Source organism: Drosophila navojoa, chromosome 2 (assembly GCF_054131105.1).
Source record: "Drosophila navojoa isolate 15081-1374.11 chromosome 2, UAZ_NAV_1.0, whole genome shotgun sequence".
Classification (NCBI taxonomy): Eukaryota; Metazoa; Arthropoda; class Insecta; order Diptera; family Drosophilidae; genus Drosophila; species Drosophila navojoa.
This window is the reverse complement of record NC_142890.1, coordinates 31,855,594-31,870,685: the sequence shown is the minus strand read 5'-3', so window position 1 is coordinate 31,870,685 and position 15,092 is coordinate 31,855,594. Positions and strand designations below refer to the sequence as shown.

Here is a 15,092-nt window from a genome sequence, read left to right as displayed (position 1 = left end):
AGTTGCCAATCAATAAATTCGGATATATCTATGAGAACTTCAACGAATACATGGCTTTGATTTGTTTGCTCTCGCTCAATCGCAAGCTCAATTTCGAGTCCGCATCTCAGTGCATTGACACCTGTTTATGTTATAAATGCAGCAATCATTTCCACTACCCTAAATGCGGACCTACTTCTCTCTCTCTCTCTCTCTCTCTCTCTCTTTCTCTCTTTGGGTCTATTATTAGGATGGCTTTCGTCTGCTGATAAGGATGCTTGTTGGCGACAAGAAATAGCAGAACCTTTTACGAGAAATGTTGCCTGCTGCATGCGGTTCCAATTTTCTCATCGCATTTGCTATGGAATTCGTTGTCGCTGTTGTTGTTGTTGTTGTATCCCAACGGCGCTTGGCAAAGTCGACAATTTTCGTTACGAGCGAGCATCTTGCCAAAATGAGAAAACTTCTGGCAGCTGTAAACGTGTCGATGTCGACGGTAGCAGCATTCCGAGACAGAGAGCCAGGCTCGGAGTCAGAGTCGAGGTAGGATTGTTGGCCATAACGCTTGTGAGGCAGGGGCAATAAGTTGCCGAAAGTAAATCAGTTTCAAGTGGCAGTCACTCGGCGAATTGGCTGCCGGCTGTTGTTGGCTCTCCGCTCCCGGTGGACGTGGCCAACGCCATGGACGGCTCTATGTGGTCGCTTTTCATCCAGGGGATTGGAGCGAAGCGCTCATGCCTTCTGTCTGGACAGAGCCAAGCGTTTTCTCTACAATTATTTGCACAGCAGTTGCAACGATTTGGTTGCAGGAGGCGAGCGAGCAGGGAGCCGATGCTCTCGGACCGACCTGCCTGGCTGGCTGTCCACCCACGTCCATGATAGGTTGGCTTTTCTTTTATTTCTGCAAAAGTAACGATGCAGAAGAATGCCTCCGTTCCAGTTTACAAATGCACATATCCTATAATTCCTCGGCTGGCTTTTCTGGTTGGCATACCTGGGATTTGCGACAACTCGAAGTGCAGACGAGTTTCAAAAGCGTTACACTGAGAAATATCTTAGGCCAACTGGGCGCTCAGTTACAGAGCAAACGAGTAAAGGTATTTTAAAAAAACGAATAGCTTAGTTTATATCAAAATAATATCAGAACAAAGAAAACTCGAGTACTAGCTCCACAAATCTAAGCAAATTAACCTAAGAATATTGTTAGTCTATGATCACCAATAAATTTAAATAGGTCGGCTTAATTACATGTTAGTTTACCTAAATTCCAATGCTCCATATGTTGATAATACACAATTCCTATCCCACATTATAAATTAGATATAAAATACTTTGATTTCATAGTTATAATCATTTAATATCTATAATGTATGTAACCAGCAGAAGAAGCCTGGCATACCCCAGGAGTTATTTATATATTATATTTTTGTTCATGGCGACATGCTGAGTTGATCGGGATATATATGTCCGTCCACCCGTTCCACTTACGAAGTCTGCGATCTCAGAATACATATGAAATTTTGTACCATATGCAGTACGAGCTCGTGCTTGAGCTTGCGAGTATCTGAATTCTTTATTATCGATAATAAAATATAGTCTGATTTCGTTTGTGTAACCGTAATTTGAGTGCTATAGACTTCGGATTTAATTTCAAGTACTAGACTCCTGGGCCTCATAATATTGCCTACACTGCTGCCCCCTTGCTTGTTGCAGTCTTAAATTATCTTGAATAAAACATTTTAAAAATGTGTAAGGTTGTTAGACTGGTTGTAATAGAAAGGAGAAATGAATAAATTGACTCTGAACACGAACGATCTGAATTCGCTAATAAAAACCTATTACTAAGATCAGCTCTACTAAGCGATCAGCATATTTCATAGGCGGAAGTCCCAGCTTAAGAATTAGCGTAAGATCTATGGGATCTGGAGATGTATGAAATATATATATTCTATTGGAATATATTTCCCAGTCTAAGCTTCAATAGACCAGAAACAGAAAAAGAGGGAAGAGACAATAGTAAATCACACAAAATGAATATTGAACAAATTATTTATGTATAGTAATCTGATTATGTTAGCTCATCATCATAAGCATATCTGATTGCATAGTTTTTCACTTATATTTAATATACGTCTGGTATTGAGACATATTGAAGAAGTTTCCAGCTTAATAAAAACTGAAAACTTTTGACTAAGCTTTTTCGTGCAGTGCATAGCTAAGCTAATACACGTGTGCTACATCTATATGAGAGCTGGGAATACGTGGCTAGCTCTGAGTTCTTCAACTCTGCTCATGTTTACGTTTTGTGGTCATAGATGCCGCTGAAACCACTTGAAGGGACGCTCGCGGCTCGCAATTCCGGAGGAACACACCTAGATGTACTTATGGAATGAAAGCAAATAAAAAAAGCGGCTAGATATTAGAGAAAACAAACCCAAGTGAATTGTCTTCACTTCGCTACAATGTTGATTTTCCCGCTTTCATATTTCGATGAATGTCGCAGCGACTGAACCAAATATAATCATTGAGCCTATGTCTGTTCCGGGTACAAGGCGAAAGGCAAATAAACCGCTGTTGACTTGGCTTTTTATACCCTTGTACGGGCCCATTATAGCATTGGCACAAAATGCGTGAGTATGAGCTAAATACTATATATATAATAATATATAGCTGTTGCTGGGTTCGTCTGTCTGCGCTTCTATATATATATATATATATATATATATATATATATATATATATATATATGTATAAATTTATGCAGATATGTTAATATATAATATATACTATATATACACATATAAATTTATGCAGATATGTTAATATCTTCACATTGACGAGCTGAGGTAGGCTGGCAAGATATGTACAAAGGCAACGACGACTAATTAGTATTGCAGGGCTGTATTAGCCCTATTCGGCCAAGTTGACATCGAATTTCATGCTAATATTGGCAGAAAAATGGTCTTCGTCTCTTCTTCTTCTCAGTTTGGCCACCCAAAGTGCCGAACAAAATATGTTGTCAAAGTTTTAATAGCAACAACAGATTTCTCGCTCGTTGTCAGTGACATTGCGTCTATCTCTTCCGGCAGGGCATCTAATGAAATTGGCCGGCTTCCCCCATTCATCTACTTAGGTCTTGTCTCGTCAGCTGCACGTCCTTGCTTAATTGTTTCGGCCAATGGACCTGAGTCTTGGCAGCTGGTTGCAGAAGATGGAAAAACTTAGATTCATCAGTCCGTCATCTACCTTCCACAGGCTCTGTGACAGAGTCTTTCTCCTCTAAAGTCTAGACCATTCCCCTTTGCGATTACAGCCGGGGCATCGTTATAAATCGAACGCTTTATGGATTTACACAAGTCGGCGTCGACCAAGTTGCGTGCCTCTTGGGCACAAAATAAGTTACGGACTTTATTCCTGAACTTCACTTAAAATGAATATGAATGAATTAACGTGACTAAAATATTAATCTTAGCCCACAGGACTCGCAGTCGCAGTATTTGCATAAGCAGCTTCTGCGACTCGAGCTCCTCGATTCCGTATGAGTACTCCGCTAAAGGGAATACCTACTCGAAATAGCGTTCGCTTCTCTCTTCTCTCTTCTCTTTTTTCGCTTTTCAGTTTTTTTGTTTTGCTGGCTTCCGTCCAACTTTAAGAAATGGCAATACGCATGCACATAAAAAGGTGAATTTTATGCAATGCATGTATTAAAATAATTTCTGCATTCCAGTTATGCAAATTCAGCGCTGCTGCTGACTGCTTTGACAATATATGGCTATATCTTGGAAACTGACGTCCCAACCGGCATATAGGGTTTGCGTATTATTGTATTAATGAAGTGGATCCTTTTCTAAAACTCCATTATTCCAAAATACATCGATATTATTCATAAATATCCCATAAATTATGAGGTCTTGTAGAAAGTGCTAAAAGAGTTGACAAAACCTATAACACATCTACAGCTTTTTAATTTGCAATGGATTATGAAGAGAGGTGTATGTAAAGAAGCGGGCCTAGTTGATATATTTTCCTCAGCACTATTATATGTGATTACTATTAATATGATGAATGAATAGAATGCGTTCAATATATTTTTATTGTTTATTCTTGCTTATGGTATATACATATGAATCTGCATTCTGAAAATTAAAGTCCCTGATTTGATAGATCAGTTTTTTGCTTTGCCTCCTTCTGTCAGTTACATACCCTGTTCCTTGGGTCATGAGGTCAATTCACTGATGAACTGAAGCAAATGCTCCCAGTTCTTTAAGAATTTAATTCATACAAAGCAGAAAATTGATTCGTACTTTCAAGCCAAAGATCCCATAAATTACAATTTGCATTCGGACGTTAATTGTTCATTTATTTCAAGATTCTATACTGTGGCTTCAAAAGCTATTCTTGCTAATTTAATGGTTTCTAATGAATTTTTCCAAAATTAAAACTCGACTTCCAAATGTAGGTCGGCGCGAGCTGAAATGCCGCCGGCAAATGAAAATAGTTGGACGAAGCCAAATGAAACTGGAAACTAGTTTCCTGTCTTACGAGGAACAATTAAAAGAGAAAAAATGAATAACAAAACAAACAAATACTACATTAATTATACGCAATTCGATTATATATGAATATATATTATTACTTAAATGGCATTTCTAAAACATTACAGTTGTTATTGAGATAGCTATAATATTTTGGTGAACTTCGGCTGCTGCCCGGAGCAGATATTGATGAGAATCGAGACGGGCTTCGATTGAAAATAGAATACTGTGCTCTGGTGGCTATACGGGTAACCGTTCCCGGGCCATTGCGCACAGTTTCCATGGCGACGGAGACTCAATAATGGAAGTCACGCGCTTTGGTCAATGAACGCGTCAGCGACAAAGGGAGGATTCGCTGCAGAGGCAGAGAGAGAAAGAGAGAGAGGGAGAGAGAGTAAGAAAGAATGAGAGAAAGAGCGAACGAGAGCTGAGGCGCGTGCTTGTATTTGTGCGTGCATTGGTCTGAGTGTGCCGCTGCTGTTGCTGCTGCCTCTGTCTCTGCCGCTGCCTCTGTCGACGGCTCTGCGATGGCGATGGCCCAAACTGGCTGAGCGGGTGAGGTTTTGCCACGCCTGAAGCCGCAGCTAGACAAGCGCATGTGCGAGAAAAGGACGCACTATGTTTTTTATCAGATACATTCACTTGGCAGATAAATTCAACATGGCCGACAGCCAGATAAACTCGACTAACAGCTCGCCCTGTCAGCGACGGCGCACCAGCGACCTCTAGCGGCGATAAACGCAGCAGCTTATGGACTATATTTATCTATCATTCATGAGACTCTAGAGGCCCAGCCAGAGCTGGTATCGCGCTATAAGGATGCCAATGCCCAGAGCTCATGGCAGAGTTTCCAAATTTCGCCGCTAGGATGATTTTCATGCAGATAGGCATGCAAGATAAGATAAAATAAAATTGCCTCGAATATACAATTGGTTTCTTAACCTATTTGCATTAATGAAGATTGCAAACAATGAAAAAGTATCTATACGAGGTTACCTTACTATTGACATAACTCTAAGGAATTATTATTTAATGTAATTAAATGTAGCTTTATAACCCTTTATGTAACGATGTTATAGCTGTACATATATTGCATACGCAAGTTTGAACCCTTGAAGCAACTCATATTTCAATAATAATTCGCACATACACGTACACACACACACACGGTGACTGCGTTTGGGCTGCGCTGCAGTTTTGGCAATATTATGACAATTTAATTGTTGAATAATTTAATTTCTAGACGTACAATCTTAATTAAACTTTCAGAACGTAATCATAATATTTAAATGTATGTACATTCCGTATTTGAAATACTCCTTTTACATATATGGTGGGTGGTGGGTGAGCAGGTGGGTATAGGAGTGGTTTAAAGATGTGGGAGATATAATTTTATAACTGATTTTCGATAAGGTTTTTTATCGAAAAAAAAAATATATATTGGAATGAGTTATCGTTTTTTAATGATAGACTCGATATCCGCGGGATATATTCTAAAATAAGTTCAATTATCTAGCTTTTATGTTTTATCTGAGATCGACGCGTTCCAACATACGGACAGGCGAGTAGACGGACCTTATTTTCCAATTTCAACGGGTTCAGGGTATAAAAATACAATACAATATTAATACAGTACAATTTGTATTGTTATAAAGAATGATTACTTTAGTTCGGCATACTCGACCAGAGTATACCCTATTCTAGAGCTGTTCGCCATCAACTCTGTTCTTTATGAATATAAGTTGGGTGTATTCATGAAGCTGGACATTCAAGGCATTATATATTAAATATTTTTTCTTTAGACCTTAAATATTTGGGAATTACTTGTATTACCTCGAAAATATACTTGAAAACAAATTTGTTAATTAATAATTGTATTTTATCAAAAACTGAGCCCCAAGAGCTAGACTTATGGTTAAGGTATTCAAATGTTTTGAGAGTCGTCATTCATATGTAAATAAATTGTTTATAATAATTATCTGAGATTTGATTTATGTGAACATTGATTCGAAATCGATTACCTTTGTTGGTATATGTGTCAAGCCATACATGAATAATGAATATAGCTGAATTGATATGCATAGTCCAAAACGAGTTGGAATGATCCAGTCCGGAGTGCCCCCAACAGATCTCTTCGACCACTGGTTTGTATCTATTCATTTCTACAAGAGCGAACAAAGCTGAGTAAATTATTGCGAAATGGACAAATTAATAAGTATAGGAAGCTTAGTCACGATTTCTTCACAAATAAGATTTTGTTAAAGAATTAATCTTCGTTCTCGAAAACTTATGGAGAAAATGCATGAGATTTATACAAACTTTTATACGATTTCAATGGTATATTGATCTACACAATCACAACTAAACGGTAAATTGAATAAATTGTGAACAATCTCACATATTGGGTACATTCTGCATTTGATCAATTTTTCAAAATATAAATTTGACCACATACTTGACTTGACTTTTTATTATGGAAGGCTAAACAGCCAATGATATATCAATGGAATATTATATGTATATTTGTCATGAATTATATTATTAATAATAAGTCATCAAAATAATTGTATTTAATATGTGTAGAAATTTGATAAGAAGTCAGGGTATCTGAGACAACACCGGATTGACTTTTAAGATATTATGGAAACATTCTACACATTTTTTCATGCTTATGGAAAATCTTAAACTTCTTCTGTATAATGATAAATACATATATATAAGAATTTTTATCTCTGAAATCCTTTATGCAAGTAAATTATTATTATTTTAATCATTAAGATTGAGCTTTATTATTGAAGTTCCTTTAAGACAACATACACAGCATTAGCAAACAAATATTGAGTAATTGTTCGTCTCTTTTAAGCCATGATTATAAGAATAAAATACATTGGAATAATCTTATTGTATTGCAAAGTACAACCAAAGCAAGCCAAGCCAATCGGATATCGCACACCGGCTCGTGTCCTCGCGTCGTGCAGACTTAAGGGCACGGACAATTTGTAATCAGTGCCGTTAACAAAGTGACCCATCAATTTCTATTGACCTATACCCTCCTACAGAGAATGTCAGAGTGTGTCCAATTGTCTGCTCAGGCCCCGACTGAAGTACCGCCTCCTCCACCGAACGTTCCCAAAACCCCGCCACGCAGTGAGTGAATTATGCAAGTGAGGCGATAAAAGCAAAGCCCAGGCAAACTAAATTTATTGATGCCATGCACTCATTAGCATTCAAATTCAAAGACCGCCAACTTGAAGACAGGCCGGGAACGCGAACGCACTCATTAAGAGCCCCTGGCGAAGCACAGCCATGGCATCAGTGTCAGCCCCAACCATGCCCACAGCTGACAGCCCGGTCAATGGGCGGGCCGTGTCGCTGAATAAATAACAAAGTGACAACCACAAAAAACAACCGCGCCGGTGATGGCACAAGGCTACTCGCCAAATGCCAACAGAGGCTGATGGAGAGCTAGCAGCAAAGGCAGAAACAGCAGCAGTAGCAGCATCAACATGGAGAAGAGCAGCCGTAACGGCAGCAAGAAAAGCAAGAAAAAGTCAAATAATTGAGCTCACAAATCACACAGGACGGTGGAGCAGGAGGCGCATGGCGTATGGTGTATGGCGTATGGCGTATGGAGCCAGAGGTAAAGCAGCGGCGCACCAATGAACACGAACCAAGTACATTGAGATTCTTTAAATTTATGCACATGTATATATATTTTTTTTCATCCCAACGGCAGCCAGCGACTGTCGAACTCGAATGTTCGTGGAGCCACTTAAGCTCCTCGCTGCCTTGGCCCCATATTCACGTCTGTCTGTGCCCCCAGTCGAGAAACGGCTGGAGCAGAAATCTGCAATCCAACCGACTGACGACTGCCGACTGCCAGCAGTTGCTTAGCTCTGCCTGGTTTGGCCATTTGGGTTTGTTAGCCAGCTGGATGCCAATGCCAATGCCGATGTGGATGTGTGTATGGCACAGCATATTGATGGACCGCAGCAAATTGGCTCTACGTTGCTCATGACCGTGGAACGAGCGTGACAAAGACACTGAGATAAAGTCCACAATATAATTTGTATTATATTTAAAAACTATTATTTATTATGTAGGAGGATTTCGAATGAGAGTATTTGTGTTTCAAATCTTGTTTTGAATAACATTATAAATATTATTGCTTGATAAAAAGTTTATATATATAATAGAATATATATATATATATATATATATATAAATATACATATATATATATATATATCTATATCTATATATACTATTATAATACATAGTATATGATATCTCTCCCCCTCTCTCTCCTATATCTCTCTCTCTATATATTTATGTCTATTCTATCTCTATATATATATATATATTGTATATCCATCTACCTAAACTAGGGAACTACAAAATTTATGTCAACATTAATAAGTTATAAATTGTAACATAAGCATTCGATACAGAAGTTTTATCAACTTAATATAGTTTAAAATAGTTGTTCCCCCAACATTTCAATCATTCAAAGGAAACAATTTGATCAATTTTAAAAGTTTTTATATAAATACAGCAAAACTATATCTAGCATTGAGAAACGTTTCATCACTTGAGATCCACTGTGCAACGTTCTTTATGACTCGCTCAACTTTTTCTATCCGTTATACTCGACAACGAATTGTAAAAAAACACCATACAAGAAAATGAGAGAAAATAAAACAAATAAAAAACAGCAGCCAGCCAGCTCCCAGCTCCCAGCTAGTCCGTATACACCAAGAAACATTCTGGATGTCCTAGCTACATCTGTATCTGCCCCAACTGTAGTAGTTGTAGCTGTAGTTGCAGCTTGGCAATCTGCCATCATATGACATAAATCCCCCAATGATAAAACACACGATTGCTCCCCAATGTTCGTGCCGTTCCCTAAGCCAAGCAATTTTCAGTTACGTCAGGACGAGCGCCAGGAGATCACCAGGGTCTGGGCAGAGCACACTAGTATGTGCAGAAGTATCCTCTTCAAGTCCCCCAACTAGAAATATTCATTATGCACATTAAAAAAAGAAAAATATGACGCTGCCCTAACGAGCCACGAAATTTCGGGCATAAGAAACATCAATCTGGCTGCTTCCACAAATGCCAATTCCTATGCCAACAGAATGCACGTCACCTCAGGATTCGCCGTCAGTTCCTATTCGAATGCGGGTTCAATGCACGCAGCGCCCTTTGACATTCGTCCCTCCCAGCCTCCCTTCGTGGGTTCCCTCTTTGCAGTTGCTGTAACTTAATTGGCCCCTTAACACGGTCCGTCATTCACTTTTAGCTGTCAACTCTACGGGTTTGTCTTGATCTGGATAAGCATAATCCATGAATTGTGCGGGACTTTGCTTTTAGTTCTTTCGGTTGACAGGCAATATATTGTAGTGGATGTAACAAATTGTTTCAATTTTCATTTTTGCTCATCCAAAAATACATTTTTTGTTTGTTTGTTTTTATCTTTCGTATCTTTTTTTGGGTGCATTAAAAATGTTGCTTGCTGGAGTCTTGCTGGAGTCTACCCCACGTTTAGTCACACAGAGACTCACACATACACCCACACATACGCACACCCGAAAGCAAATCCAAACAAAGTTTTATTTTGTTGTTATGCGGCCGCAGCATTCTCGACCTAGAATACAAATTAAATTCCACAACATCATCAAAAGAATATGGTACAGTAACAAGAATTCATCACTGTCCGAATGTCTCTCTGTCCATCTGTCCGTCTGTCCGTCCCTCTCTCTGTTTGTCTGCCACTGATTTGGCCAAGTTGTGCTCTGCTCTAATATGAGCCGTTATTTTCTATTGAAATGGGGGTGCGTCTGTGCACACGGCTAGGCCCGCCGCCTATGCCATATCAATGGCCGCCGCGAGCGAGAGTTGTGTTCTCTCGCTCGCACCCACGGCGAGAGCGAAAAGGATGCACAGAGTGTTACATGTATGCAGAGAGGCCGCGGCGGAGGACAGTGGTTGGTATCGCTTCAATTGCAGTCAGTTGCTGTAGCTGCTCGCGATCCATGGCTGCCGCAGAGAGATTCGCAGTTCTGACCACTGTGCATGGTGCAGTGCTCTATTGGTCTACTGCTGTTGTGATTGTTGTAATTTCGGAGGACTCTAAATGAAATGGGTGGGAGCTTTAAGGCGGAACAGCTGGAAATTCTTTATTCGACCCATGTCTGGGGCCAATTAATATTTCATTTTTACGACTGGGCTTCTAAAAATCCACAGCTCGCCCATTCGAAGCAGAGCAAACAAGCCGAGAGCGCCGAAAGGGTCGAGAACAGGCGCGAATGGCGAATACCTTCTGCTGCTTAATAAGCCAGAGCTCATTCGAGTCTGGAGTTAAGGTGCTTCCTGCCAGCCCCAGATGAAATTCGTTGGCCTTCTAATCTAATTAGGCATCCAATCGGCCTCCAGGGGTTTCTTCAACTTCAACTACTCATGCAAATTTAGCAGCGAAATTAGTAAAATTTAATTAATTTCAAGCCAATTCGCAATTCGAGATGTTGATTAAAAACCTTGACTGATGAGCAGAGTAAGAGATACGCGAAGCAATTAGTTACATTTAAAAATTGAATGCTCTCAAGCTGATTTTCCATTTAGCATTTACTAACTACTGACTAGAATGTAATTAAATATAGTGCGTGATAGCTGAGTAACGTAGGGCTACTAGAAAAATATATACATATATATATATATATATATATATATATATATATATGTATATATGTATATAAACTGGGCACACACTTAGAGCTATATCCACTGCAGACGAAATTTCATTATTTATTCAAGAGATCATCGACATGAAAAGCTAAAGCACACCTCCTCCTGCACATGACAGCTCTGCCAAGTCGTTTCGCCAGCTACCAGAGACACAGAAACATGTGTTCATACATATGTATATATGAATATATATATTTAAATATATTTCTAAATATATGTACGTATTCTTTGCTGTTGATCCAAATTTCATCAGCATTTTGTGCTTTTCATATAAACAAGAAAACAAAAATTGATTTGATTAAATTTAAATGCCTTTGATGTGGAATTAGAAATATTTGGGAAAATAATTGAATCATAGGGTTCGGCGATATGAGGCAAGAAATCACAATAAATTCATAATAAAAGAGAGAAGATTAGAGACAATGTTAGTCATTTCGATACAGAGGTGGGAGTGCATAATTGCTTTAGGCTCTAGTAATGTAAAGTTGGGCCATAGCAGAAAGCAGTGTCATTTGTTAGTTAGACAAGCAAAGAGGCATACAATTTAAGTATTATCCGCAAAGAAAGACGGCGGAAGAGTGTTTTAATTAAAAGCAAAAGCACTGGCAAATTGCGACCACAAATTAAGCGACCAATTGAAGCGGGTGTGTAAAGAGCTTAATGAAACAACGAGCGGAAAGAACGCGCAAGTTCAAACCGCACGCAAGCCCAGGCAAGCAAATAAACGAGGTATTTATTTATGTGGTTTCTAAAGACGTCAACCACATACCTGCCACAGCACTAGCTAACTGACTTCCTGCCCCTCCGTCCGCCTATCCCCCTGCCCGCCTGACGCCTTACTGCCTTACTGCCTTCCTGCCTAGTTGAGAGCAGCTTACATAATTGACTGTCGGGATAATTTACTTCCGTGCACTTGCGTGTTTATTAAATTTCTGGGGTTGTCTACGGGCATCGATTCAGAAAACGAATACACAGCCTTCCAGTGGGGGGCTGGAGTACGATGGAGCGCCAATAGCATTGGCAATACGATAAACGGATCATCCGTTGATATTTCGTAACCATGTCGAGTTACACATATTGCTCATTAGTTGCCCCAGCTTGAGCTTGTCACTGACTTAATGAAATGAAAAGGTACAATGGCACAAAATGGCAAAATGGCGATGTCTTATCTACTTTATATAGATATGTGTATGTGTTTCACTATGACATAAGAATATGCTCGCATTGTACATCTTTATTTTATGTACTTGCATGTATAATTATGACTCAGATAACTATTTAAAATATACGTGGTATATATATGTACGCATATTTATAGTAATACAATAAACACATGCATGTATATAATAAATATTTTTACGAGAGTACATACATACATATATGTATATACATATACCATCAATCAGGATTCCCACACCATTTAGTTTGATTTAAAAAATAAAAGAAATTGAATGAGAATAGATTCCGGTTTGGCTCATTTGTTCGCTTTGGGTTGAGTGGAGGCCATTGTTCGGCTAGATTGCTCCAATTCGTACCTGGCGAACGAAGCAGGAACCTGGCCCGGCAATTTCGAGTCAGAGGCGCTGCAAGTCACGTCTGCAGCCAACCCATTTACTTAGCTAAACGATGGGGGTTGTACCTGCCGCCATCGTAACCCCACTCCTCCCTGCACCGCCCCGGCCCTTTCTAATGGCATCGGCAGGACAACAGCTTGCGCAACGCTCGCAGAGCAGCCACCCCGAACTAGAGTTTCGCACAAGTCGAGACGTGGCCGCTGCTTGATGGGAGGAGATTCGCAGTGGATAGGTGTACCCAATTGATGAAAATCTTTCAGCCAGGCTACATATGAAAACACGTTTCTGGGCTTATCGCCGGGATATGGAAATTTCGCCATTTATTTGATCAAATTTTGCCTTTTTTCATATCGAGACGGCATTTGCCCAAAAATAAATGGCAAAAGGTACAACAGCTTTGGCCCAACTATTTCATATGCCGCACACACGCATTGCCTCCGCCTCGAGGATTGTAATTTAGCAAAAATCATGTTGGCAAATAAAATGGGAAACATCTTAAGCAAGTTGTGCGCACTAAGGGATGTAGTCCGCCCGCCTCTGGTCTCGTATCTCGTGCTAGTTGCACCTGTGCCCCATTTTAAATCGAAAGTTCGTTTGCTCCCATTTATGACTACCTTCATTTCATATGTCTACTGTATATATAGTCAAATGGGGCATAGACTCACCCGTAGCAGCTGTCGTCGCACATTTTCGCTCCTTAGGAGGGCCGCGCACGAATATCCAACTGAAATACCATGGAGTTATAGTTAATTAAAATGTTTAAGCAAGCTTAAACGCTTTTGCGTTTTAATTTTATATTATTCCAATCGAAATGCCAATCAATAAATTCCCAAGAGAATATTATTATCATATAATCTGATAAGGAATCCTTAATTCATAGAATATAAGTTGATTAGTTTTTCTGCTTTTTACAGTTTGAAATTTGAGTTATTTTGGGCAGCTATATTTTGAAGATATGAGTGAAAAAAACATCATTGAAAACATAATGATGATATTCGGAAGAAGAGGTTAATAAAGCAATCGTTAAATTGTGGTCGAGGTCAATGAGTCCAAAAGTCTAAGCAAAATATTACAATATAAGAAAATAATATTGATAAAAATACTCTGCGGCTTTGTTATATATATATATATATATATATATATATATATAAATATATGTATATATATGCTTTTTCACATCAGACATGACGACTTGAGCTTAAATTTCAGCTGCATGTGAATACATAATACACAGCATTGCGGAGCACAGAAATTTACGAGGACGGGTCTTTCACATCATTACCTTACGCATGAGCATCTCATTGAATTGTGAGTGTGAAATATTTCCATAACAGGCTGTTACACAAGGGACTCAAATTGTTGTTTCCATGTGTATATAGGAGACGACGAAGAATAGTTATTCCGTCCATTCACATTCACTGACAGAAATGGCGTACACTCTCACTGCAGGAACTCTCCTAAAAGAAAAAATCGTACATGGGATGGGTTTGGAATAAGAAGATTTGAGCTATACATCAGTATATAAAGATCATATGAAATAAGGTAAACAAACACACACATATAACAAAAAGCGTATATAGAGTAGAATATGTGAAAGGATAACTTTGTATTCGTGCATACCCTTTGCAAGGATATGCATAACCTCAGAATCATCATTGAATTTAAATGTTTGTATATTTGACGCGCATGGGCGAGACCCAAGCAGATTTATGCCACAACACGCTCCTCATTATTATTTCACGCTTATCATTTTATTTCAATGTTTCGGAAGCAGGCGCCGTCTTGTGTGCGAAAGCAGGCAAAAAATACATGGAGTGCAATAAATTTATAGTTGGTCTGCGGATGGGTTAGAGGCCGGAGAGATACAAGGAAAAGTTTTTACATGGATGTGGACCAACATGGAGCAGCATCAGGGCAGGGCAGGGCAGGGCCGAGTGCGTCCTCGCTGATGCATTCATATCCCATTGGGCCCAGTTTTGCGCACATGTACTCATGTCCCTGTACTCGCCCTGATGTGCGCTCCATTACTCCACGGTTATTGGATTACGTCTCCGCGACGCAGCGCGCTGCGATAGCCACACTTATCACACCCCCGCCAAATGATACTCTCAACATGCTTGTGTTACTTTTATAGGTCGTGTGGAATGCCCTCCTCTCCGACTCTTTCAGCTCTTCAGCCGTTCACCCGTTCCCGAATTTGCTCTGCCCTCGCAGTAGCCCTCGCCGTTATCCCTGCTTGTTTGTCTATTTGCTTGTTTAC

The 15,092-nt window shown here is 39.5% G+C and overlaps 1 long non-coding RNA gene across 3 annotated transcripts in view; it reads right to left on the bottom strand.

Annotated features, from left to right (window-relative positions):
• Positions 1–15,092, bottom strand: part of LOC115563577 (uncharacterized) — a 112,075-nt gene that overhangs the window by 58,059 nt on the left and 38,924 nt on the right. For 2 of the 3 annotated variants that reach the window (XR_016197254.1, XR_016197253.1), the window contains one exon: positions 13,498–13,556. This is a non-coding gene — a long non-coding RNA (uncharacterized LOC115563577). Of the gene's footprint in view, positions 1–13,497; positions 13,557–14,114; positions 14,275–15,092 lie in introns of those variants that run through there. The other variant, XR_016197256.1, reaches the window with a different exon arrangement.